The sequence below is a fragment of the Schistocerca gregaria genome, chromosome 8, assembly GCF_023897955.1.
Source record: "Schistocerca gregaria isolate iqSchGreg1 chromosome 8, iqSchGreg1.2, whole genome shotgun sequence".
NCBI lineage: Eukaryota > Metazoa > Arthropoda > Insecta > Orthoptera > Acrididae > Schistocerca > Schistocerca gregaria.
In genome coordinates, this window is record NC_064927.1 from 33,834,787 (window position 1) to 33,859,049 (window position 24,263).

General features: G+C 46.1%; 3 non-coding genes across 3 annotated transcripts; all 3 read left to right on the top strand.

Annotated features, from left to right (window-relative positions):
• Positions 1 to 11,235: 11,235 nt before the first annotated feature.
• On the top strand, positions 11,236 to 11,307 carry Trnai-aau (transfer RNA isoleucine (anticodon AAU)). The gene has a single exon. It is a non-coding gene; the product is annotated as a tRNA-Ile (tRNA).
• Positions 11,308 to 12,481: 1,174 nt separating this feature from the next.
• Positions 12,482 to 12,553, top strand: Trnai-aau (transfer RNA isoleucine (anticodon AAU)). Its single transcript has one exon. It is a non-coding gene; the product is annotated as a tRNA-Ile (tRNA).
• A 10,309-nt stretch (positions 12,554 to 22,862) lies between these two features.
• Trnai-aau (transfer RNA isoleucine (anticodon AAU)) lies at positions 22,863 to 22,934 on the top strand. Its single transcript has one exon. It is a non-coding gene; the product is annotated as a tRNA-Ile (tRNA).
• The last annotated feature ends 1,329 nt before the right edge of the window (positions 22,935 to 24,263 follow it).

A 24,263-nucleotide genomic window follows, 5' to 3' on the forward strand; every position in this document is an offset into this window, starting at 1 on the left:
ATGATTATGACATAAAAGTGAAGTACGTGACGAGTGTGACGTTAGGAAAACATTAGGCATCATGGAGAGATTCTGTATGGGACCACCCAACCCAAACGAGTACTGTGTGACGTGCTACCCGGCAGGCATTCACCGAGGTAGCCGGCTAGCTCAGTCGGTAGAGTGTCAGACTCTTAATCCCAGGGTCGTGGGTTCGAGCCAGACGCTGGGCGGAACGGAATTTTGTTCCGTTGCAAGTGTAAATTACCGTTTTTCTGATTAACGAGATTTAATGGAAATAGCAACTTTAAACTTTGCCTACGTCTCTGTCAGTCGCAAGGAAACTGTATTTGAAGGTGAAGGTGATTTTGTAGACATGTGTGAAAGACATGTTCTGAAATGCAAGTGTTGTTGTTTGGAGAGCACATCGGTTACGTGTCAGATGTGTAGCCAAGCAGTAATTTGTCGCCATAGCTGCAAATATTAGCCGGTAATATGAAGTGTTGTCAGCTAAAGTCTGATGATGCAGACGACCGTAAGGACGAAGTACCCAAGAGTACCGCTAGGCCGCGCCTCTGTAGCTCAGTGGTAGAGCACTGGTCTAATAAACCAGCGGTCGTAAGTTCCATCCTCACAGGAGGAAGATGAATTTTGGAAATCAGTTGCGCGTCGTGGCCGTATAGCAAACAGTATCTGTGATGACGAACAATTAGCGACAGGCGTTTTTTTAAGAATTACTCTCAGATGCGAATAAGGCGAATGGCGCAGATAAAGCATTTGCCAAAGCGGTACAGCATAAGGTGGGACGAGGCAGTCTGAATTACATTTTATAGATGTATTTCCCACATATCTCAGAGCCTCTCGCGATATTCGTCGTCGTCGTCGTCGTCGTCGTCGTCGTCGTCGTCGTCGTCGTCGCCGCCGCCGCTTCTGCAGAAGTAGCAAATGGCAATCGTAGCAAATGCGGCGAGGGACGCCCTGCCTTCGATTCCGAATGCACAAAGTGTGTGGTCTTGTTTCTCAGTCTATATTTGGTCGGTCTCGTCAGAGGTTGAATGTAACGAATGGGTGGGAAAGAGCAAGGGGCAGCGGCTGTGTAGAACGAAAACACAAATCCTCAGGGGTGTGAGCGTTTCGAGATGAGTCGTATGCATGTAAATGTTGATCGTCAGTGACCGTGTGGCCTAATAGATAAGGCGTCGGACTTCGGATCTGAAGATTACTGGTTCGAATGCTGTCACGCTTGTGTTTTTCCAGTTCTGAAAAAGAAACATAACGTTTTAATGTAGCAATTGAGCAGTACGAAACCGTCTGAATGTTGCTGTTGACCATTTTTTGCTTGGAGATGCTCTTGAGCTTGAAACACACACAACAAGACCGGTGTTAACTAGCGAAATGGTCGGCAGAGTGCCGACACAGCGAGTTTTGACTATCACTTGCACATCTAAAACAACGTCGGGAAGTAACTCGTTCGGCTTTTGAGTCACATAAAGTATGTGTGTTAATTTTGACGCCACTAGCTCTGCATGTTGTCATGCAATTTCTTTACCTCTCAGAAATGATTATGACATAAAAGTGAAGTACGTGACGAGTGTGACGTTAGGAAAACATTAGGCATCATGGAGAGATTCTGTATGGGACCACCCAACCCAAACGAGTACTTTGTGACGTGCTACCCGGCATGTATTCACCGAGGTAGCCGGCTAGCTCAGTCGGTAGAGTGTCAGACTCTTAATCCCTGGGTCGTGGGTTCCAGCAAGACGCTGGGCGGAACGGAATTTTGTTCCGCTGCAAGTGTAAATTACCGTTTTTCTGATTAACGAAATTTAATGGAAATAGCAACTTTAAACTTTGCCTACGTCTCTGTCAGTCGCAAGGAAACTGTATTTGAAGGTGAAGGTGATTTTGTAGACATGTGTGAAAGACATGTTCTGAAATGAAAGTGTTGTTGTTTGGAGAGCACATCGGTTACGTGTCAGATGTGTAGCCAAGCAGTAATTTGTCGCCATAGCTGCAAATATTAGCCGGTAATATGAAGTGTTGTCAGCTAAAGTCTGATGATGCAGACGACCGTAAGGACGAAGTACCCAAGAGTACCGCTAGGCCGCGCCTCTGTAGCTCAGTGGTAGAGCACTGGTCTAATAAACCAGCGGTCGTAAGTTCCATCCTCACAGGAGAAAGATGAATTTTGGAAATCAGTTGCGCGTCGTGGCCGTATAGCAAACAGTATCTGTGATGACGAACAATTAGCGACAGGCGTTTTTTTAAGAATTACTCTCAGATGCGAATAAGGCGAATGGCGCAGATAAAGCATTTGCCAAAGCGGTACAGCATAAGGTGGGACGAGGCAGTCTGAATTACATTTTATAGATGTATTTCCCACATATCTCAGAGCCTCTCGCGATATTCGTCGTCGTCGTCGTCGTCGTCGTCGTCGTCGTCGTCGTCGCCGCCGCCGCTTCTGCAGAAGTAGCAAATGGCAATCGTAGCAAATGCGGCGAGGGACGCCCTGCCTTCGATTCCGAATGCACAAAGTGTGTGGTCTTGTTTCTCAGTCTATATTTGGTCGGTCTCGTCAGAGGTTGAATGTAACGAATGGGTGGGAAAGAGCAAGGGGCAGCGGCTGTGTACAACGAAAACACAAATCCTCAGGGGTGTGAGCGTTTCGAGATGAGTCGTATGCATGTAAATGTTGGTCGTCAGTGACCGTGTGGCCTAATGGATAAGGCGTCGGACTTCGGATCTGAAGATTACAGGTTCGAATGCTGTCACGCTTGTGTTTTTCCAGTTCTGAAAAAGAAACATAACGTTTTAATGTAGCAATTGAGCAGTACGAAACCGTCTGAATGTTGCTGTTGACCATTTTTTGCTTGGAGATGCTCTTGAGCTTGAAACACACACAACAAGACCGGTGTTAACTAGCGAAATGGTCGGCAGAGTGCCGACACAGCGAGTTTTGACTATCACTTGCACATCTAAAACAACGTCGGGAAGTAACTCGTTCGGCTTTTGAGTCACATAAAGTATGTGTGTTAATTTTGACGCCACTAGCTCTGCATGTTGTCATGCAATTTCTTTACCTCTCGGAAATGATTATGACATAAAAGTGAAGTACGTGACGAGTGTGACGTTAGGAAAACATTAGGCATCATGGAGAGATTCTGTATGGGACCACCCAACCCAAACGAGTACTGTGTGACGTGCTACCCGGCAGGTATTCACCGAGGTAGCCGGCTAGCTCAGTCGGTAGAGTGTCAGACTCTTAATCCCAGGGTCGTGGGTTCGAGCCAGACGCTGGGCGGAACGGAATTTTGTTCCGCTGCAAGTGTAAATTACCGTTTTTCTGATTAACGAGATTTAATGGAAATAGCAACTTTAAACTTTGCCTACGTCTCTGTCAGTCGCAAGGAAACTGTATTTGAAGGTGAAGGTGATTTTGTAGACATGTGTGAAAGACATGTTCTGAAATGCAAGTGTTGTTGTTTGGAGAGCACATCGGTTACGTGTCAGATGTGTAGCCAAGCAGTAATTTGTCGCCATAGCTGCAAATATTAGCCGGTAATATGAAGTGTTGTCAGCTAAAGTCTGATGATGCAGACGACCGTAAGGACGAAGTACCCAAGATTACCGCTAGGCCGCGCCTCTTTAGCTCAGTGGTAGAGCACTGGTCTAATAAACCAGCGATCGTAAGTTCCATCCTCACAGGAGAAAGATGAATTTTGGAAATCAGTTGCGCGTCGTGGCCGTATAGCAAACAGTATCTGTGATGACGAACAATTAGCGACAGGCGTTTTTTTAAGAATTACTCTCAGATGCGAATAAGGCGAATGGCGCAGATAAAGCATTTGCCAAAGCGGTACAGCATAAGGTGGGACGAGGCAGTCTGAATTACATTTTATAGATGTATTTCCCACATATCTCAGAGCCTCTCGCGATATTCGTCGTCGTCGTCGTCGTCGTCGTCGCCGCCGCCGCTTCTGCAGAAGTAGCAAATGGCAATCGTAGCAAATGCGGCGAGGGACGCCCTGCCTTCGATTCCGAATGCACAAAGTGTGTGGTCTTGTTTCTCAGTCTATATTTGGTCGGTCTCGTCAGAGGTTGAATGTAACGAATGGGTGGGAAAGAGCAAGGGGCAGCGGCTGTGTAGAACGAAAACACAAATCCTCAGGGGTGTGAGCGTTTCGAGATGAGTCGTATGCATGTAAATGTTGATCGTCAGTGACCGTGTGGCCTAATAGATAAGGCGTCGGACTTCGGATCTGAAGATTACTGGTTCGAATGCTGTCACGCTTGTGTTTTTCCAGTTCTGAAAAAGAAACATAACGTTTTAATGTAGCAATTGAGCAGTACGAAACCGTCTGAATGTTGCTGTTGACCATTTTTTGCTTGGAGATGCTCTTGAGCTTGAAACACACACAACAAGACCGGTGTTAACTAGCGAAATGGTCGGCAGAGTGCCGACACAGCGAGTTTTGACTATCACTTGCACATCTAAAACAACGTCGGGAAGTAACTCGTTCGGCTTTTGAGTCACATAAAGTATGTGTGTTAATTTTGACGCCACTAGCTCTGCATGTTGTCATGCAATTTCTTTACCTCTCAGAAATGATTATGACATAAAAGTGAAGTACGTGACGAGTGTGACGTTAGGAAAACATTAGGCATCATGGAGAGATTCTGTATGGGACCACCCAACCCAAACGAGTACTTTGTGACGTGCTACCCGGCATGTATTCACCGAGGTAGCCGGCTAGCTCAGTCGGTAGAGTGTCAGACTCTTAATCCCTGGGTCGTGGGTTCCAGCAAGACGCTGGGCGGAACGGAATTTTGTTCCGCTGCAAGTGTAAATTACCGTTTTTCTGATTAACGAAATTTAATGGAAATAGCAACTTTAAACTTTGCCTACGTCTCTGTCAGTCGCAAGGAAACTGTATTTGAAGGTGAAGGTGATTTTGTAGACATGTGTGAAAGACATGTTCTGAAATGAAAGTGTTGTTGTTTGGAGAGCACATCGGTTACGTGTCAGATGTGTAGCCAAGCAGTAATTTGTCGCCATAGCTGCAAATATTAGCCGGTAATATGAAGTGTTGTCAGCTAAAGTCTGATGATGCAGACGACCGTAAGGACGAAGTACCCAAGAGTACCGCTAGGCCGCGCCTCTGTAGCTCAGTGGTAGAGCACTGGTCTAATAAACCAGCGGTCGTAAGTTCCATCCTCACAGGAGAAAGATGAATTTTGGAAATCAGTTGCGCGTCGTGGCCGTATAGCAAACAGTATCTGTGATGACGAACAATTAGCGACAGGCGTTTTTTTAAGAATTACTCTCAGATGCGAATAAGGCGAATGGCGCAGATAAAGCATTTGCCAAAGCGGTACAGCATAAGGTGGGACGAGGCAGCCTGAATTACATTTTATAGATGTATTTCCCACATATCTCAGAGCCTCTCGCGATATTCGTCGTCGTCGTCGTCGTCGTCGTCGTCGTCGTCGTCGTCGTCGTCGTCGTCGCCGCCGCCGCTTCTGCAGAAGTAGCAAATGGCAATCGTAGCAAATGCGGCGAGGGACGCCCTGCCTTCGATTCCGAATGCACAAAGTGTGTGGTCTTGTTTCTCAGTCTATATTTGGTCGGTCTCGTCAGAGGTTGAATGTAACGAATGGGTGGGAAAGAGCAAGGGGCAGCGGCTGTGTACAACGAAAACACAAATCCTCAGGGGTGTGAGCGTTTCGAGATGAGTCGTATGCATGTAAATGTTGGTCGTCAGTGACCGTGTGGCCTAATGGATAAGGCGTCGGACTTCGGATCTGAAGATTACAGGTTCGAATGCTGTCACGCTTGTGTTTTTCCAGTTCTGAAAAAGAAACATAACGTTTTAATGTAGCAATTGAGCAGTACGAAACCGTCTGAATGTTGCTGTTGACCATTTTTTGCTTGGAGATGCTCTTGAGCTTGAAACACACACAACAAGACCGGTGTTAACTAGCGAAATGGTCGGCAGAGTGCCGACACAGCGAGTTTTGACTATCACTTGCACATCTAAAACAACGTCGGGAAGTAACTCGTTCGGCTTTTGAGTCACATAAAGTATGTGTGTTAATTTTGACGCCACTAGCTCTGCATGTTGTCATGCAATTTCTTTACCTCTCGGAAATGATTATGACATAAAAGTGAAGTACGTGACGAGTGTGACGTTAGGAAAACATTAGGCATCATGGAGAGATTCTGTATGGGACCACCCAACCCAAACGAGTACTGTGTGACGTGCTACCCGGCAGGTATTCACCGAGGTAGCCGGCTAGCTCAGTCGGTAGAGTGTCAGACTCTTAATCCCAGGGTCGTGGGTTCGAGCCAGACGCTGGGCGGAACGGAATTTTGTTCCGCTGCAAGTGTAAATTACCGTTTTTCTGATTAACGAGATTTAATGGAAATAGCAACTTTAAACTTTGCCTACGTCTCTGTCAGTCGCAAGGAAACTGTATTTGAAGGTGAAGGTGATTTTGTAGACATGTGTGAAAGACATGTTCTGAAATGCAAGTGTTGTTGTTTGGAGAGCACATCGGTTACGTGTCAGATGTGTAGCCAAGCAGTAATTTGTCGCCATAGCTGCAAATATTAGCCGGTAATATGAAGTGTTGTCAGCTAAAGTCTGATGATGCAGACGACCGTAAGGACGAAGTACCCAAGATTACCGCTAGGCCGCGCCTCTTTAGCTCAGTGGTAGAGCACTGGTCTAATAAACCAGCGATCGTAAGTTCCATCCTCACAGGAGAAAGATGAATTTTGGAAATCAGTTGCGCGTCGTGGCCGTATAGCAAACAGTATCTGTGATGACGAACAATTAGCGACAGGCGTTTTTTTAAGAATTACTCTCAGATGCGAATAAGGCGAATGGCGCAGATAAAGCATTTGCCAAAGCGGTACAGCATAAGGTGGGACGAGGCAGTCTGAATTACATTTTATAGATGTATTTCCCACATATCTCAGAGCCTCTCGCGATATTCGTCGTCGTCGTCGTCGTCGTCGTCGCCGCCGCCGCTTCTGCAGAAGTAGCAAATGGCAATCGTAGCAAATGCGGCGAGGGACGCCCTGCCTTCGATTCCGAATGCACAAAGTGTGTGGTCTTGTTTCTCAGTCTATATTTGGTCGGTCTCGTCAGAGGTTGAATGTAACGAATGGGTGGGAAAGAGCAAGGGGCAGCGGCTGTGTAGAACGAAAACACAAATCCTCAGGGGTGTGAGCGTTTCGAGATGAGTCGTATGCATGTAAATGTTGGTCGTCAGTGACAGTGTGGCCTAATGGATAAGGCGTCGGACTTCGGATCTGAAGATTACAGGTTCGAATGCTGTCACGCTTGTGTTTTTCCAGTTCTGAAAAAGAAACATAACGTTTTAATGTAGCAATTGAGCAGTACGAAACCGTCTGAATGTTGCTGTTGACCATTTTTTGCTTGGAGATGCTCTTGAGCTTGAAACACACACAACAAGACCGGTGTTAACTAGCGAAATGGTCGGCAGAGTGCCGACACAGCGAGTTTTGACTATCACTTGCACATCTAAAACAACGTCGGGAAGTAACTCGTTCGGCTTTTGAGTCAGATAAAGTATGTGTGTTAATTTTGACGCCACTAGCTCTGCATGTTGTCATGCAATTTCTTTACCTCTCAGAAATGATTATGACATAAAAGTGAAGTACGTGACGAGTGTGACGTTAGGAAAACATTAGGCATCATGGAGAGATTCTGTATGAGACCACCCAACCCAAACGAGTACTGTGTGACGTGCTACCCGGCAGGTATTCACCGAGGTAGCCGGCTAGCTCAGTCGGTAGAGTGTCAGACACTTAATCCCAGGGTCGTGGGTTCGAGCCAGACGCTGGGCGGAACGGAATTTTGTTCCGCTGCAAGTGTAAATTACCGTTTTTCTGATTAACGAGATTTAATGGAAATAGCAACTTTAAACTTTGCCTACGTCTCTGTCAGTCGCAAGGAAACTGTATTTGAAGGTGAAGGTGATTTTGTAGACATGTGTGAAAGACATGTTCTGAAATGCAAGTGTTGTTGTTTGGAGAGCACATCGGTTACGTGTCAGATGTGTAGCCAAGCAGTAATTTGTCGCCATAGCTGCAAATATTAGCCGGTAATATGAAGTTTTGTCAGCTAAAGTCTGATGATGCAGACGACCGTAAGGACGAAGTACCCAAGAGTACCGCTAGGCCGCGCCTCTTTAGCTCAGTGGTAGAGCACTGGTCTAATAAAACCAGCGATCGTAAGTTCCATCCTCACAGGAGGAAGATGAATTTTGGAAATCAGTTGCGCGTCGTGGCCGTATAGCAAACAGTATCTGTGATGACGAACAATTAGCGACAGGCGTTTTTTTAAGAATTACTCTCAGATGCGAATAAGGCGAATGGCGCAGATAAAGCATTTGCCAAAGCGGTACAGCATAAGGTGGGACGAGGCAGTCTGAATTACATTTTATAGATGTATTTCCCACATATCTCAGAGCCTCTCGCGATATTCGTCGTCGTCGTCGTCGTCGTCGTCGTCGCCGCCGCCGCTTCTGCAGAAGTAGCAAATGGCAATCGTAGCAAATGCGGCGAGGGACGCCCTGCCTTCGATTCCGAATGCACAAAGTGTGTGGTCTTGTTTCTCAGTCTATATTTGGTCGGTCTCGTCAGAGGTTGAATGTAACGAATGGGTGGGAAAGAGCAAGGGGCAGCGGCTGTGTAGAACGAAAACACAAATCCTCAGGGGTGTGAGCGTTTCGAGATGAGTCGTATGCATGTAAATGTTGGTCGTCAGTGACCGTGTGGCCTAATGGATAAGGCGTCGGACTTCGGATGTGAAGATTACAGGTTCGAATGCTGTCACGCTTGTGTTTTTCCAGTTCTGAAAAAGAAACATAACGTTTTAATGTAGCAATTGAGCAGTACGAAACCGTCTGAATGTTGCTGTTGACCATTTTTTGCTTGGAGATGCTCTTGAGCTTGAAACACACACAACAAGACCGGTGTTAACTAGCGAAATGGTCGGCAGAGTGCCGACACAGCGAGTTTTGACTATCACTTGCACATCTAAAACAACGTCGGGAAGTAACTCGTTCGGCTTTTGAGTCAGATAAAGTATGTGTGTTAATTTTGACGCCACTAGCTCTGCATGTTGTCATGCAATTTCTTTACCTCTCAGAAATGATTATGACATAAAAGTGAAGTACGTGACGAGTGTGACGTTAGGAAAACATTAGGCATCATGGAGAGATTCTGTATGAGACCACCAAACCCAAACGAGTACTGTGTGACGTGCTACCCGGCAGGTATTCACCGAGGTAGCCGGCTAGCTCAGTCGGTAGAGTGTCAGACTCTTAATCCCAGGGTCGTGGGTTCGAGCCAGACGCTGGGCGGAACGGAATTTTGTTCCGCTGCAAGTGTAAATTACCGTTTTTCTGATTAACGAGATTTAATGGAAATAGCAACTTTAAACTTTGCCTACGTCTCTGTCAGTCGCAAGGAAACTGTATTTGAAGGTGAAGGTGATTTTGTAGACATGTGTGAAAGACATGTTCTGAAATGCAAGTGTTGTTGTTTGGAGAGCACATCGGTTACGTGTCAGATGTGTAGCCAAGCAGTAATTTGTCGCCATAGCTGCAAATATTAGCCGGTAATATGAAGTGTTGTCAGCTAAAGTCTGATGATGCAGACGACCGTAAGGACGAAGTACCCAAGAGTACCGCTAGGCCGCGCCTCTTTAGCTCAGTGGTAGAGCACTGGTCTAATAAACCAGCGATCGTAAGTTCCATCCTCACAGGAGGAAGATGAATTTTGGAAATCAGTTGCGTGTCGTGGCCGTATAGCAAACAGTATCTGTGATGACGAACAATTAGCGACAGGCGTTTTTTTAAGAATTACTCTCAGATGTGAATAAGGCGAATGGCGCAGATAAAGCATTTGCCAAAGCGGTACAGCATAAGGTGGGACGAGGCAGTCTGAATTACATTTTATAGATGTATTTCCCACATATCTCAGAGCCTCTCGCGATATTCGTCGTCGTCGTCGTCGTCGTCGTCGTCGTCGCCGCCGCCGCTTCTGCAGAAGTAGCAAATGGCAATCGTAGCAAATGCGGCGAGGGACGCCCTGCCTTCGATTCCGAATGCACAAAGTGTGTGGTCTTGTTTCTCAGTCTATATTTGGTCGGTCTCGTCAGAGGTTGAATGTAACGAATGGGTGGGAAAGAGCAAGGGGCAGCGGCTGTGTAGAACGAAAACACAAATCCTCAGGGGTGTGAGCGTTTCGAGATGAGTCGTATGCATGTAAATGTTGATCGTCAGTGACCGTGTGGCCTAATAGATAAGGCGTCGGACTTCGGATCTGAAGATTACTGGTTCGAATGCTGTCACGCTTGTGTTTTTCCAGTTCTGAAAAAGAAACATAACGTTTTACTGTAGCAATTGAGCAGTACGAAACCGTCTGAATGTTGCTGTTGACCATTTTTTGCTTGGAGATGCTCTTGAGCTTGAAACACACACAACAAGACCGGTGTTAACTAGCGAAATGGTCGGCAGAGTGCCGACACAGCGAGTTTTGACTATCACTTGCACATCTAAAACAACGTCGGGAAGTAACTCGTTCGGCTTTTGAGTCACATAAAGTATGTGTGTTAATTTTGACGCCACTAGCTCTGCATGTTGTCATGCAATTTCTTTACCTCTCAGAAATGATTATGACATAAAACTGAAGTACGTGACGAGTGTGACGTTAGGAAAACATTAGGCATCATGGAGAGATTCTGTATGAGACCACCCAACCCAAACGAGTACTGTGTGACGTGCTACCCGGCAGGTATTCACCGAGGTAGCCGGCTAGCTCAGTCGGTAGAGTGTCAGACACTTAATCCCAGGGTCGTGGGTTCGAGCCAGACGCTGGGCGGAACGGAATTTTGTTCCGCTGCAAGTGTAAATTACCGTTTTTCTGATTAACGAGATTTAATGGAAATAGCAACTTTAAACTTTGCCTACGTCTCTGTCAGTCGCAAGGAAACTGTATTTGAAGGTGAAGGTGATTTTGTAGACATGTGTGAAAGACATGTTCTGAAATGCAAGTGTTGTTGTTTGGAGAGCACATCGGTTACGTGTCAGATGTGTAGCCAAGCAGTAATTTGTCGCCATAGCTGCAAATATTAGCCGGTAATATGAAGTGTTGTCAGCTAAAGTCTGATGATGCAGACGACCGTAAGGACGAAGTACCCAAGAGTACCGCTAGGCCGCGCCTCTTTAGCTCAGTGGTAGAGCACTGGTCTAATAAACCAGCGGTCGTAAGTTCCATCCTCACAGGATGCAGAAGTAGCAAATGGCAATCGTAGCAAATGCGGCGAGGGACGCCCTGCCTTCGATTCCGAATGCACAAAGTGTGTGGTCTTGTTTCTCAGTCTATATTTGGTCGGTCTCGTCAGAGGTTGAATGTAACGAATGGGTGGGAAAGAGCAAGGGGCAGCGGCTGTGTAGAACGAAAACACAAATCCTCAGGGGTGTGAGCGTTCCGAGATGAGTCGTATGCATGTAAATGTTAGTCGTCAGTGACCGTGTGGCCTAATGGATAAAGGCGTCGGACTTCGGATCTGAAGATTACAGGTTCGAATGCTGTCACGCTTGTGTTTTTCCAGTTCTGAAAAAGAAACATAACGTTTTAATGTAGCAATTGAGCAGTACGAAACCGTCTGAATGTTGCTGTTGACCATTTTTTGCTTGGAGATGCTCTTGAGCTTGAAACACACACAACAAGACCGGTGTTAACTAGCGAAATGGTCGGCAGAGTGCCGACACAGCGAGTTTTGACTATCACTTGCACATCTAAAACAACGTAGGGAAGTGACTCGTTCGGCTTTTGAGTCACATAAAGTATGTGTGTTAATTTTGACGCCACTAGCTCTGCATGTTGTCATGCAATTTCTTTACCTCTCAGAAATGATTATGACATAAAAGTGAAGTACGTGACGAGTGTGACGTTAGGGAAACATTAGGCATCATGGAGAGATTCTGTATGGGACCACCCAACCCAAACGAGTACTGTGTGACGTGCTACACGGCAGGTATTCACCGAGGTAGCCGGCTAGCTCAGTCGGTAGAGTGTCAGACTCTTAATCCCAGGGTCGTGGGTTCGAGCCAGACGCTGGGCGGAACGGAATTTTGTTCCGCTGCAAGTGTAAATTACCGTTTTTCTGATTAACGAGATTTAATGGAAATAGCAACTTTAAACTTTGACTACGTCTCTGTCAGTCGCAAGGAAACTGTATTTGAAGGTGAAGGTGATTTTGTAGACATGTGTGAAAGACATGTTCTGAAATGCAAGTGTTGTTGTTTGGAGAGCACATCGGTTACGTGTCAGATGTGTAGCCAAGCAGTAATTTGTCGCCATAGCTGCAAATATTAGCCGGTAATATGAAGTGTTGTCAGCTAAAGTCTGATGATGCAGACGACCGTAAGGACGAAGTACCCAAGAGTACCGCTAGGCCGCGCCTCTTTAGCTCAGTGGTAGAGCACTGGTCTAATAAACCAGCGGTCGTAAGTTCCATCCTCACAGGATGCAGAAGTAGCAAATGGCAATCGTAGCAAATGCTGCGAGGGACGCCCTGCCTTCGATTCCGAATGCACAAAGTGTGTGGTCTTGTTTCTCAGTCTATATTTGGTCGGTCTCGTCAGAGGTTGAATGTAACGAATGGGTGGGAAAGAGCAAGGGGCAGCGGCTGTGTAGAACGAAAACACAAATCCTCAGGGTGTGAGCGTTTCGAGATGAGTCGTATGCATGTAAATGTTGGTCGTCAGTGACCGTGTGGCCTAATGGATAAGGCGTCGGACTTCGGATCTGAAGATTACAGGTTCGAATGCTGTCACGCTTCTGTTTTTCCAGTTCTGAAAAAGAAACATAACGTTTTAATGTAGCAATTGAGCAGTACGAAACCGTCTGAATGTTGCTGTTGACCATTTTTTGCTTGGAGATGCTCTTGAGCTTGAAACACACACAACAAGACCGGTGTTAACTAGCGAAATGGTCGGCAGAGTGCCGACACAGCGAGTTTTGACTATCACTTGCACATCTAAAACAACGTCGGGAAGTAACTTGTTCGGCTTTTGAGTCACATAAAGTAAGTGTGTTAATTTTGACGCCACTAGCTCTGCATGTTGTCATGCAATTTCTTTACCTCTCAGAAATGATTATGACATAAAAGTGAAGTACGTGACGAGTGTGACGTTAGGAAAACATTAGGCATCATGGAGAGATTCTGTATGGGACCACCCAACCCAAACGAGTACTGTGTGACGTGCTACCCGGCAGGCATTCACCGAGGTAGCCGGCTAGCTCAGTCGGTAGAGTGTCAGACTCTTAATCCCAGGGTCGTGGGTTCGAGCCAGACGCTGGGCGGAACGGAATTTTGTTCCGTTGCAAGTGTAAATTACCGTTTTTCTGATTAACGAGATTTAATGGAAATAGCAACTTTAAACTTTGCCTACGTCTCTGTCAGTCGCAAGGAAACTGTATTTGAAGGTGAAGGTGATTTTGTAGACATGTGTGAAAGACATGTTCTGAAATGCAAGTGTTGTTGTTTGGAGAGCACATCGGTTACGTGTCAGATGTGTAGCCAAGCAGTAATTTGTCGCCATAGCTGCAAATATTAGCCGGTAATATGAAGTGTTGTCAGCTAAAGTCTGATGATGCAGACGACCGTAAGGACGAAGTACCCAAGAGTACCGCTAGGCCGCGCCTCTGTAGCTCAGTGGTAGAGCACTGGTCTAATAAACCAGCGGTCGTAAGTTCCATCCTCACAGGAGGAAGATGAATTTTGGAAATCAGTTGCGCGTCGTGGCCGTATAGCAAACAGTATCTGTGATGACGAACAATTAGCGACAGGCGTTTTTTTAAGAATTACTCTCAGATGCGAATAAGGCGAATGGCGCAGATAAAGCATTTGCCAAAGCGGTACAGCATAAGGTGGGACGAGGCAGTCTGAATTACATTTTATAGATGTATTTCCCACATATCTCAGAGCCTCTCGCGATATTCGTCGTCGTCGTCGTCGTCGTCGTCGTCGTCGTCGTCGTCGTCGCCGCCGCCGCTTCTGCAGAAGTAGCAAATGGCAATCGTAGCAAATGCGGCGAGGGACGCCCTGCCTTCGATTCCGAATGCACAAAGTGTGTGGTCTTGTTTCTCAGTCTATATTTGGTCGGTCTCGTCAGAGGTTGAATGTAACGAATGGGTGGGAAAGAGCAAGGGGCAGCGGCTGTGTAGAACGAAAACACAAATCCTCAGGGGTGTGAGCGTTTCGAGATGAGTCGTATGCATGTAAATGTTGATCGTCAGTGACCGTGTGGCCTAATAGATAAGGCGTCGGACTTCGGATCTGAAGATTACTGGTTCGAATGCTGTCACGCTTGTGTTTTTCCAGTTCTGAAAAAGAAACATAACGTTTTAATGTAGCAATTGAGCAGTACGAAACCGTCTGAATGTTGCTGTTGACCATTTTTTGCTTGGAGATGCTCTTGAGCTTGAAACACACACAACAAGACCGGTTTTAACTAGCGAAATGGTCGGCAGAGTGCCGACACAGCGAGTTTTGACTATCACTTGCACATCTAAAACAACGTCGGGAAGTAACTCGTTCGGCTTTTGAGTCACATAAAGTATGTGTGTTAATTTTGACGCCACTAGCTCTGCATGTTGTCATGCAATTTCTTTACCTCTCAGAAATGATTATGACATAAAAGTGAAGTACGTGACGAGTGTGACGTTAGGAAAACATTAGGCATCATGGAGAGATTCTGTATGGGACCACCCAACCCAAACGAGTACTTTGTGACGTGCTACCCGGCATGTATTCACCGAGGTAGCCGGCTAGCTCAGTCGGTAGAGTGTCAGACTCTTAATCCCTGGGTCGTGGGTTCCAGCAAGACGCTGGGCGGAACGGAATTTTGTTCCGCTGCAAGTGTAAATTACCGTTTTTCTGATTAACGAAATTTAATGGAAATAGCAACTTTAAACTTTGCCTACGTCTCTGTCAGTCGCAAGGAAACTGTATTTGAAGGTGAAGGTGATTTTGTAGACATGTGTGAAAGACATGTTCTGAAATGCAAGTGTTGTTGTTTGGAGAGCACATCGGTTACGTGTCAGATGTGTAGCCAAGCAGTAATTTGTCGCCATAGCTGCAAATATTAGCCGGTAATATGAAGTGTTGTCAGCTAAAGTCTGATGATGCAGACGACCGTAAGGACGAAGTACCCAAGAGTACCGCTAGGCCGCGCCTCTGTAGCTCAGTGGTAGAGCACTGGTCTAATAAAACCAGCGGTCGTAAGTTCCATCCTCACAGGAGAAAGATGAATTTTGGAAATCAGTTGCGCGTCGTGGCCGTATAGCAAACAGTATCTGTGATGACGAACAATTAGCGACAGGCGTTTTTTTAAGAATTACTCTCAGATGCGAATAAGGCGAATGGCGCAGATAAAGCATTTGCCAAAGCGGTACAGCATAAGGTGGGACGAGGCAGTCTGAATTACATTTTATAGATGTATTTCCCACATATCTCAGAGCCTCTCGCGATATTCGTCGTCGTCGTCGTCGTCGTCGTCGTCGCCGCCGCCGCTTCTGCAGAAGTAGCAAATGGCAATCGTAGCAAATGCGGCGAGGGACGCCCTGCCTTCGATTCCGAATGCACAAAGTGTGTGGTCTTGTTTCTCAGTCTATATTTGGTCGGTCTCGTCAGAGGTTGAATGTAACGAATGGGTGGGAAAGAGCAAGGGGCAGCGGCTGTGTAGAACGAAAACACAAATCCTCAGGGGTGTGAGCGTTTCGAGATGAGTCGTATGCATGTAAATGTTGGTCGTCAGTGACCGTGTGGCCTAATGGATAAGGCGTCGGACTTCGGATCTGAAGATTACTGGTTCGAATGCTGTCACGCTTGTGTTTTTCCAGTTCTGAAAAAGAAACATAACGTTTTAATGTAGCAATTGAGCAGTACGAAACCGTCTGAATGTTGCTGTTGACCATTTTTTGCTTGGAGATGCTCTTGAGCTTGAAACACACACAACAAGACCGGTGTTAACTAGCGAAATGGTCGGCAGAGTGCCGACACAGCGAGTTTTGACTATCACTTGCACATCTAAAACAACGTCGGGAAGTAACTCGTTCGGCTTTTGAGTCACATAAAGTATGTGTGTTAATTTTGACGCCACTAGCTCTGCATGTTGTCATGCAATTTCTTTACCTCTCAGAAATGATTATGACATAAAAGTGAAGTACGTGACGAGTGTGACGTTAGGAAAACATTAGGCATCATGGAGAGATTCTGTATGGGACCACCCAACCCAAACGAGTACTTTGTGACGTGCTACCCGGCATGTATTCACCGAGGTAGCCGGCTAGCTCAGTCGGTAGAGTGTCAGACTCTTAATCCCTGGGTCGTGGGTTCCAGCAAGACGCTGGGCGGAACGGAATTTTGTTCCGCTGCAAGTGTAAATTACCGTTTTTCTGATTAACGAAATTTAATGGAAATAGCAACTTTAAACTTTGCCTACGTCTCTGTCAGTCGCAAGGAAACTGTATTTGAAGGTGAAGGTGATTTTGTAGACATGTGTGAAAGACATGTTCTGAAATGCAAGTGTTGTTGTTTGGAGAGCACATCGGTTACGTGTCAGATGTGTAGCCAAGCAGTAATTTGTCGCCATAGCTGCAAATATTAGCCGGTAATATGAAGTGTTGTCAGCTAAAGTCTGATGATGCAGACGACCGTAAGGACGAAGTACCCAAGAGTACCGCTAGGCCGCGCCTCTGTAGCTCAGTGGTAGAGCACTGGTCTAATAAAACCAGCGGTCGTAAGTTCCATCCTCACAGGAGAAAGATGAATTTTGGAAATCAGTTGCGCGTCGTGGCCGTATAGCAAACAGTATCTGTGATGACGAACAATTAGCGACAGGCGTTTTTTTAAGAATTACTCTCAGATGCGAATAAGGCGAATGGCGCAGATAAAGCATTTGCCAAAGCGGTACAGCATAAGGTGGGACGAGGCAGTCTGAATTACATTTTATAGATGTATTTCCCACATATCTCAGAGCCTCTCGCGATATTCGTCGTCGTCGTCGTCGTCGTCGTCGTCGCCGCCGCCGCTTCTGCAGAAGTAGCAAATGGCAATCGTAGCAAATGCGGCGAGGGACGCCCTGCCTTCGATTCCGAATGCACAAAGTGTGTGGTCTTGTTTCTCAGTCTATATTTGGTCGGTCTCGTCAGAGGTTGAATGTAACGAATGGGTGGGAAAGAGCAAGGGGCAGCGGCTGTGTAGAACGAAAACACAAATCCTCAGGGGTGTGAGCGTTTCGAGATGAGTCGTATGCATGTAAATGTTGGTCGTCAGTGACCGTGTGGCCTAATGGATAAGGCGTCGGACTTCGGATCTGAAGATTACAGGTTCGAATGCTGTCACGCTTGTGTTTTTCCAGTTCTGAAAAAGAAACATAACGTTTTAATGTAGCAATTGAGCAGTACGAAACCGTCTGAATGTTGCTGTTGACCATTTTTTGCTTGGAGATGCTCTTGAGCTTGAAACACACACAACAAGACCGGTGTTAACTAGCGAAATGGTCGGCAGAGTGCCGACACAGCGAGTTTTGACTATCACTTGCACATCTAAAACAACGTCGGGAAGTAACTCGTTCGGCTTTTGAGTCAGATAAAGTATGTGTGTTAATTTTGACGCCACTAGCTCTGCATGTTGTCATGCAATTTCTTTACCTCTCAGAAATGATTATGACATAAAAGTGAAGTACGTGACGAGTGTGACGTTAGGAAAACATTAGGCATCATGGAGAGATTCTGTATGAGACCACCAAACCCAAACGAGTACTGTGTGACGTGCTACCCGGCAGGTATTCACCGAGGTAGCCGGCTAGCTCAGTCGGTAGAGTGTCAGACTCTTAATCCCAGGGTCGTGGGTTCGAGCCAGACGCTGGGCGGAACGGAATTTTGTTCCGCTGCAAGTGTAAATTACCGTTTTTCTGATTAACGAGATTTAATGGAAATAGCAACTTTAAACTTTGCCTACGTCTCTGTCAGTCGCAAGGAAACTGTATTTGAAGGTGAAGGTGATTTTGTAGACATGTGTGAAAGACATGTTCTGAAATGCAAGTGTTGTTGTTTGGAGAGCACATCGGTTACGTGTCAGATGTGTAGCCAAGCAGTAATTTGTCGCCATAGCTGCAAATATTAGCCGGTAATATGAAGTGTTGTCAGCTAAAGTCTGATGATGCAGACGACCGTAAGGACGAAGTACCCAAGAGTACCGCTAGGCCGCGCCTCTTTAGCTCAGTGGTAGAGCACTGGTCTAATAAACCAGCGATCGTAAGTTCCATCCTCACAGGAGGAAGATGAATTTTGGAAATCAGTTGCGTGTCGTGGCCGTATAGCAAACAGTATCTGTGATGACGAACAATTAGCGACAGGCGTTTTTTTAAGAATTACTCTCAGATGTGAATAAGGCGAATGGCGCAGATAAAGCATTTGCCAAAGCGGTACAGCATAAGGTGGGACGAGGCAGTCTGAATTACATTTTATAGATGTATTTCCCACATATCTCAGAGCCTCTCGCGATATTCGTCGTCGTCGTCGTCGTCGTCGTCGTCGCCGCCGCCGCTTCTGCAGAAGTAGCAAATGGCAATCGTAGCAAATGCGGCGAGGGACGCCCTGCCTTCGATTCCGAATGCACAAAGTGTGTGGTCTTGTTTCTCAGTCTATATTTGGTCGGTCTCGTCAGAGGTTGAATGTAACGAATGGGTGGGAAAGAGCAAGGGGCAGCGGCTGTGTAGAACGAAAACACAAATCCTCAGGGGTGTGAGCGTTTCGAGATGAGTCGTATGCATGTAAATGTTGATCGTCAGTGACCGTGTGGCCTAATAGATAAGGCGTCGGACTTCGGATCTGAAGATTACTGGTTCGAATGCTGTCACGCTTGTGTTTTTCCAGTTCTGAAAAAGAAACATAACGTTTTAATGTAGCAATTGAGCAGTACGAAACCGTCTGAATGTTGCTGTTGACCATTTTTTGCTTGGAGATGCTCTTGAGCTTGAAACACACACAACAAGACCGGTGTTAACTAGCGAAATGGTCGGCAGAGTGCCGACACAGCGAGTTTTGACTATCACTTGCACATCTAAAACAACGTCGGGAAGTAACTCGTTCGGCTTTTGAGTCACATAAAGTATGTGTGTTAATTTTGACGCCACTAGCTCTGCATGTTGTCATGCAATTTCTTTACCTCTCAGAAATGATTATGACATAAAAGTGAAGTACGTGACGAGTGTGACGTTAGGAAAACATTAGGCATCATGGAGAGATTCTGTATGAGACCACCCAACCCAAACGAGTACTGTGTGACGTGCTACCCGGCAGGTATTCACCGAGGTAGCCGGCTAGCTCAGTCGGTAGAGTGTCAGACACTTAATCCCAGGGTCGTGGGTTCGAGCCAGACGCTGGGCGGAACGGAATTTTGTTCCGCTGCAAGTGTAAATTACCGTTTTTCTGATTAACGAGATTTAATGGAAATAGCAACTTTAAACTTTGCCTACGTCTCTGTCAGTCGCAAGGAAACTGTATTTGAAGGTGAAGGTGATTTTGTAGACATGTGTGAAAGACATGTTCTGAAATGCAAGTGTTGTTGTTTGGAGAGCACATCGGTTACGTGTCAGATGTGTAGCCAAGCAGTAATTTGTCGCCATAGCTGCAAATATTAGCCGGTAATATGAAGTGTTGTCAGCTAAAGTCTGATGATGCAGACGACCGTAAGGACGAAGTACCCAAGAGTACCGCTAGGCCGCGCCTCTTTAGCTCAGTGGTAGAGCACTGGTCTAATAAAACCAGCGATCGTAAGTTCCATCCTCACAGGAGGAAGATGAATTTTGGAAATCAGTTGCGCGTCGTGGCCGTATAGCAAACAGTATCTGTGATGACGAACAATTAGCGACAGGCGTTTTTTTAAGAATTACTCTCAGATGCGAATAAGGCGAATGGCGCAGATAAAGCATTTGCCAAAGCGGTACAGCATAAGGTGGGACGAGGCAGTCTGAATTACATTTTATAGATGTATTTCCCACATATCTCAGAGCCTCTCGCGATATTCGTCGTCGTCGTCGTCGTCGTCGTCGTCGCCGCCGCCGCTTCTGCAGAAGTAGCAAATGGCAATCGTAGCAAATGCGGCGAGGGACGCCCTGCCTTCGATTCCGAATGCACAAAGTGTGTGGTCTTGTTTCTCAGTCATATTTGGTCGGTCTCGTCAGAGGTTGAATGTAACGAATGGGTGGGAAAGAGCAAGGGGCAGCGGCTGTGTAGAACGAAAACACAAATCCTCAGGGGTGTGAGCGTTTCGAGATGAGTCGTATGCATGTAAATGTTGGTCGTCAGTGACCGTGTGGCCTAATGGATAAGGCGTCGGACTTCGGATCTGAAGATTACAGGTTCGAATGCTGTCACGCTTGTGTTTTTCCAGTTCTGAAAAAGAAACATAACGTTTTAATGTAGCAATTGAGCAGTACGAAACCGTCTGAATGTTGCTGTTGACCATTTTTTGCTTGGAGATGCTCTTGAGCTTGAAACACACACAACAAGACCGGTGTTAACTAGCGAAATGGTCGGCAGAGTGCCGACACAGCGAGTTTTGACTATCACTTGCACAACTAAAACAACGTCGGGAAGTAACTCGTTCGGCTTTTGAGTCAGATAAAGTATGTGTGTTAATTTTGACGCCACTAGCTCTGCATGTTGTCATGCAATTTCTTTACCTCTCAGAAATGATTATGACATAAAAGTGAAGTACGTGACGAGTGTGACGTTAGGAAAACATTAGGCATCATGGAGAGATTCTGTATGAGACCACCAAACCCAAACGAGTACTGTGTGACGTGCTACCCGGCATGTATTCACCGAGGTAGCCGGCTAGCTCAGTCGGTAGAGTGTCAGACTCTTAATCCCAGGGTCGTGGGTTCGAGCCAGACGCTGGGCGGAACGGAATTTTGTTCCGCTGCAAGTGTAAATTACCGTTTTTCTGATTAACGAGATTTAATGGAAATAGCAACTTTAAACTTTGCCTACGTCTCTGTCAGTCGCAAGGAAACTGTATTTGAAGGTGAAGGTGATTTTGTAGACATGTGTGAAAGACATGTTCTGAAATGCAAGTGTTGTTGTTTGGAGAGCACATCGGTTACGTGTCAGATGTGTAGCCAAGCAGTAATTTGTCGCCATAGCTGCAAATATTAGCCGGTAATATGAAGTGTTGTCAGCTAAAGTCTGATGATGCAGACGACCGTAAGGACGAAGTACCCAAGAGTACCGCTAGGCCGCGCCTCTTTAGCTCAGTGGTAGAGCACTGGTCTAATAAACCAGCGATCGTAAGTTCCATCCTCACAGGAGGAAGATGAATTTTGGAAATCAGTTGCGCGTCGTGGCCGTATAGCAAACAGTATCTGTGATGACGAACAATTAGCGTTAGGCGTTTTTTTAAGAATTACTCTCAGATGCGAATAAGGCGAATGGCGCAGATAAAGCATTTGCCAAAGCGGTACAGCATAAGGTGGGACGAGGCAGTCTGAATTACATTTTATAGATGTATTTCCCACATATCTCAGAGCCTCTCGCGATATTCGTCGTCGTCGTCGTCGTCGTCGTCGTCGTCGTCGCCGCCGCCGCTTCTGCAGAAGTAGCAAATGGCAATCGTAGCAAATGCGGCGAGGGACGCCCTGCCTTCGATTCCGAATGCACAAAGTGTGTGGTCTTGTTTCTCAGTCTATATTTGGTCGGTCTCGTCAGAGGTTGAATGTAACGAATGGGTGGGAAAGAGCAAGGGGCAGCGGCTGTGTAGAACGAAAACACAAATCCTCAGGGGTGTGAGCGTTTCGAGATGAGTCGTATGCATGTAAATGTTGATCGTCAGTGACCGTGTGGCCTAATAGATAAGGCGTCGGACTTCGGATCTGAAGATTACTGGTTCGAATGCTGTCACGCTTGTGTTTTTCCAGTTCTGAAAAAGAAACATAACGTTTTAATGTAGCAATTGAGCAGTACGAAACCGTCTGAATGTTGCTGTTGACCATTTTTTGCTTGGAGATGCTCTTGAGCTTGAAACACACACAACAAGACCGGTGTTAACTAGCGAAATGGTCGGCAGAGTGCCGACACAGCGAGTTTTGACTATCACTTGCACATCTAAAACAACGTCGGGAAGTAACTCGTTCGGCTTTTGAGTCACATAAAGTATGTGTGTTAATTTTGACGCAACTAGCTCTGCATGTTGTCATGCAATTTCTTTACCTCTCAGAAATGATTATGACATAAAAGTGAAGTACGTGACGAGTGTGACGTTAGGAAAACATTAGGCATCATGGAGAGATTCTGTATGGGACCACCCAACCCAAACGAGTACTTTGTGACGTGCTACCCGGCATGTATTCACCGATGTAGCCGGCTAGCTCAGTCGGTAGAGTGTCAGACTCTTAATCCCTGGGTCGTGGGTTCCAGCAAGACGCTGGGCGGAACGGAATTTTGTTCCGCTGCAAGTGTAAATTACCGTTTTTCTGATTAACGAAATTTAATGGAAATAGCAACTTTAAACTTTGCCTACGTCTCTGTCAGTCGCAAGGAAACTGTATTTGAAGGTGAAGGTGATTTTGTAGACATGTGTGAAAGACATGTTCTGAAATGAAAGTGTTGTTGTTTGGAGAGCACATCGGTTACGTGTCAGATGTGTAGCCAAGCAGTAATTTGTCGCCATAGCTGCAAATATTAGCCGGTAATATGAAGTGTTGTCAGCTAAAGTCTGATGATGCAGACGACCGTAAGGACGAAGTACCCAAGAGTACCACTAGGACGCGCCTCTTTAGCTCAGTGGTAGAGCACTGGTCTAATAAACCAGCGGTCGTAAGTTCCATCCTCACAGGAGGAAGATGAATTTTGGAAATCAGTTGCGCGTCGTGGCCGTATAGCAAACAGTATCTGTGATGACGAACAATTAGCGACAGGCGTTTTTTTAAGAATTACTCTCAGATGCGAATAAGGCGAATGGCGCAGATAAAGCATTTGCCAAAGCGGTACAGCATAAGGTGGGACGAGGCAGTCTGAATTACATTTTATAGATGTATTTCCCACATATCTCAGAGCCTCTCGCGATATTCGTCGTCGTCGTCGTCGTCGTCGTCGCCGCCGCCGCTTCTGCAGAAGTAGCAAATGGCAATCGTAGCAAATGCGGCGAGGGACGCCCTGCCTTCGATTCCGAATGCATAAAGTGTGTGGTCTTGTTTCTCAGTCTATATTTGGTCGGTCTCGTCAGAGGTTGAATGTAACGAATGGGTGGGAAAGAGCAAGGGGCAGCGGCTGTGTAGAACGAAAACACAAATCCTCAGGGGTGTGAGCGTTTCGAGATGAGTCGTATGCATGTAAATGTTGTTCGTCAGTGACCGTGTGGCCTAATGGATAAGGCGTCGGACTTCGGATCTGAAGATTACTGGTTCGAATGCTGTCACGCTTATGTTTTTCCAGTTCTGAAAAAGAAACATAACGTTTTAATGTAGCAATTGACCAGTACGAAACCGTCTGAATGTTGCTGTTGACCATTTTTTGCTTGGAGATGCTCTTGAGCTTGAAACACATACAACAAGACCGGTGTTAACTAGCGAAATGGTCGGCAGAGTGCCGACACAGCGAGTTTTGACTATCACTTGCACATCTAAAACAACGTCGGGAAGTAACTCGTTCGGCTTTTGAGTCACATAAAGTATGTGTGTTAATTTTGACGCCACTAGCTCTGCATGTTGTCATGCAATTTCTTTACCTCTCAGAAATGATTATGACATAAAAGTGAAGTACGTGACGAGTGTGACGTTAGGAAAACATTAGGCATCATGGAGAGATTCTGTATGGGACCACCCAACCCAAACGAGTACTGTGTGACGTGTTGCCCGGCAGGTATTCACCGAGGTAGCTGGCTAGCTCAGTCGGTAGAGTGTCAGACTCTTAATCCCAGGGTCGTGGGTTCGAGCCAGACGCTGGGCGGAACGGAATTTTGTTCCGCTGCAAGTGTAAATTACCGTTTTTCTGATTAACGAGATTTAATGGAAATAGCAACTTTAAACTTTGCCTACGTCTCTGTCAGTCGCAAGGAAACTGTATTTGAAGGTGAAGGTGATTTTGTAGACATGTGTGAAAGACATGTTCTGAAATGCAAGTGTTGTTGTTTGGAGAGCACATCGGTTACGTGTCAGATGTGTAGCCAAGC